This window comes from Lytechinus pictus, chromosome 12, assembly GCF_037042905.1.
Source record: "Lytechinus pictus isolate F3 Inbred chromosome 12, Lp3.0, whole genome shotgun sequence".
Classification (NCBI taxonomy): domain Eukaryota; kingdom Metazoa; phylum Echinodermata; class Echinoidea; order Temnopleuroida; family Toxopneustidae; genus Lytechinus; species Lytechinus pictus.
Genome location: NC_087256.1, coordinates 23,778,654 through 23,782,287, shown reverse-complemented (window position 1 = coordinate 23,782,287; position 3,634 = coordinate 23,778,654).

Here is a 3,634-nt window from a genome sequence, read left to right as displayed (position 1 = left end):
GATTAGTCATATTTGACTATTGTCGCCATTGACTCTATCTATAAAATCTCACTTCTCACATAATGATATTATTACCAATATGATGTATACATATATGAAATATTTTTATTGTGCATCTTTCTAATATGAAAAAGATAATTATAGTATATACAAAAGTTTGTCGTAACTCTTGTCAAAATGGCATATAAACAAATCTTCACCAAATACGCTTGCCCTGCCCTTTCAAAGATGCAATCACTGACCGGTCAGCACGGAGCGGAAACGTAGTAAAAAATCTATAAATCTCTCTAACTCATAATAAAACATCAAATTGATCAAGTGTCACACTGGAATATGCTCCTGAACTGAAAACTGTTTTTAATTGCGTTATAAGCATTGAATCTGAGAAGAGCAAATCCAAGTAGATTAGAAAATAACTAGAAAATAAATAGAAATACATTCTTGGTAGAACAATATTGTATGCCGCAATAAGCTTTAACTTCAGCAAAATATTTCATTCGGGAATTTGCATAAAGGTTGTTAATTTCCTACCTCAAATCTTAAAATGTGACATTTTGCGAAATGCCGCGTATATGACTACTTAGTTGAAAAACAAGCCATTTCACAGGAGGTTTTTCATGTAGGAATCTGAAATGGCACCCACATAATCCTGATATATTCTTTTTTCGTGTGAAAGGGTTTAAATTAGATAAATGACACATTTCAGAAGGTTTATAGGATAATTATTCCTTGTAAAAGGCTGATAATCCATGTTTTTTTTATTTACATTAGAAAAGTTTAGATTTCCGTGGATTTCCGTTTAAATTCTATCATCATCATTTTGCTAGATGTCTAAGCTTTAAGATGATACCAAATTTAGCTGCCCGTTTTTGCCCGTTTTCATGTTACAGCCGATTTTACTTGACACAACACCCCCAAAACCTGTTCAAAAACGGTCATTTTCATACCGCGCAGTCATCGCTGCGCACCGTGTGGGGTGTATACATTTCCTTTCATTTTTGCACGGCGAGGACGATTCCCCTTCCATTCCTTGAAAATGACATGAATTCCAGGCTTAATGCAAACAAAATAAAGGTTGATAACGCAAATTAGGGCTACCCGCCCCTCTTCCAGAGATAAAAGTTACTTGTAGAATAATTTCAGCCCAAAACCCTCCTCATAGTTATTCATTCGTGGTGTTATATACTCTGCGTTTTACCCAAGTCTACGCCGCTTGATAAAGCACGGTTAATATTTTTCAGATTTTTAAGTATTTTTTTATCTAATGATCATTTTGATGCCATCAAATTATTTTCAGAATCTCTTACGCACTTTTTAGGCATATGAGAAGCATAAACCACCGCTCACTCTGGTCAATCTTAAAGTAACACATAACACAAAGATTATATACTGCACATTGTTTAGCGTAATTTGTCTTTTCGCAGATAGATTTTAAGTAGCCAATCAAAATTTGGTATCAAAGTGACGTCATATCGGCTTTAAATTATGTTCAGTCGATTCTACGCCCAAAATTACCCTCAATCAACATGTTAAAGTAAAAATATAACACGGAATATAATTTTGGCGCACTTTCAACTCATTCTGGCCCACTGTGCGACGCCTCTAAATCTAGTCGGAATTTAAATAAGCCTATTATAAGTTGTAGTTTTTCTGAAATAGGCCTATAAGGGGAGGAGGTGTTAAAATGTAAATTAATTGATTAATAGAGGACAAGTCCACCCCTACAAAAAGTTGATTTAAATAATAAGAGAAAAATCCAACCAAGCATAACACTAAACATTTCAGCAAAAACGGATGTAAAATAAGAAAGTTACGACATTTTCAAGTTTTGCTTAATTTCACAAAACAGTTATTCATGCTTTGAAAGTTGAGAATAGGCCTACATTTGGTTGATCTTGTTCTCCAAATATTGATACTTCAATCACATTTGGCTGCAGGGTCCTGGGAAGGATTTTTTTTTACAGGGGTGGTGAAATTTGACAAGCAAAAAAAAAAGGGGGGGATCCATTACAAAATGCAGGGCAGTGATGATTGGGTTGTATTTTTTTGCAGCCTATATATGTTGAGTATCCCATTCAGTAATTTAACGATGTAGAAGATGTACTTTTATTTGCAAGTTCATAAAGTGCTCCATATGCTAGGTTTAAAGGACAAGTTCACCCTATCAAAAAGTTGATTTGAATAATAAGAGAAAAAAACACATTAAGCATAACACTGAAAATTTCATCAAAATCGGATGTAAAATAAGAAAGTTATGACATTTTAAAGTTTTGCTGTTTTCACAAAACAGTTATACGCCGCACATCCTGGTCGGTATGCAAATGAGGAGACTGATGACGTCATCCACTCACTATTTCTTTTGTATTTTATTATATTACTTTGTGAATTTTACTCTATTTTATTGAGGCTTCCAGCCTGGACCATCCCTTAAAGCATGCACGCGCGTGTTTAAGATTCTGGGCATTCTTAACGCATTTTTATCATGAAATCGTTGATAAAAATTTACTGTCATGAAACATGGATTTTAAGTATAGTTTGTTATAGAATTACTACAGGGGTATACATTATACTCACCAATGAAAATGCGAACGCGCAGCGCTAGCTGCATAGGTTTTGACAATCAAACCTGAAAAAGGATATTTTGAGAACTTTATGGAATACACGAAGAGAATATAGGTACTTGACAAATCAACTAATGCGAGCGCGCAGCGCGAGCTGAAAATGTTGATGCCCAGACAATAAAACAGACATTTTGCAGAGCACTAATTTTGAAAAACAATTTGTAAATCAACCGAAATAATGAATGATCGACGTCCAAACTGATTTATGTTTTGTATATTGACTTCAAAACTTGATATTTTCAGCTCAATATTGAGCAAGATATGTATTTCATCGATCATGCAATGCGAGCGCGAAGCGCGAGCGAAAATTTGATATAGTGACATACATTTTTTCCCCCAAGTCTTCTCCTTATTTCATTCACTCGTCTTCCTCCTTTTTTTTTCCTCTACTTTTTTTCTCCTCTCTTTTGCCTTTTTTCCTCTTATTTTTGCTACGCCAATATGGGGGGGGGGGGGGCCTCGACCCCGGCCCCCTGGATCCGCCTATGCCCCGGGGGGGGGGGGGGCACTCGACCAAAAAAGAGGTAGGGGTGTGCCGCGGGCGAGACAAAAAACGGGGGCCTTGGAGCGGGCTTGTTGTAAAAAGGAGGGTCCTCGGAACAGGCTTCGGAACTACAAATGTTTGTCAAAAGGGGGATCCTTGGAACGGATCGCCAGCGTGTACGTGAGTGCGTATGCATCCCTATGGAACGGGCATGATATGCGTGCATGATGCAGCTAGCGCGGCCTCCGACGGGTGCGCTCGCGCAGAGGCGATGGTCGGACAGAGCTCTGCGGCCGCTTTTCACCAAAATTGCAGCTCATTGTAGCAGATCAATACGACCGGAACGGCGTAACAAAAATATGCGAAGCTTTGGAGCGCTTTGGAGCGCTTTGGAGCGGATTTCTTTCTTCTTTTTTCTCTATAAGGAGAAAATGCTATGCTTTGGAGCGGCTTTCTGTGTTCTTTTCCTCAATAAGACTAAAATGCTATGCCTTGGAACGGAAATTTGAGTGTAAAAATGGGGGTCCCC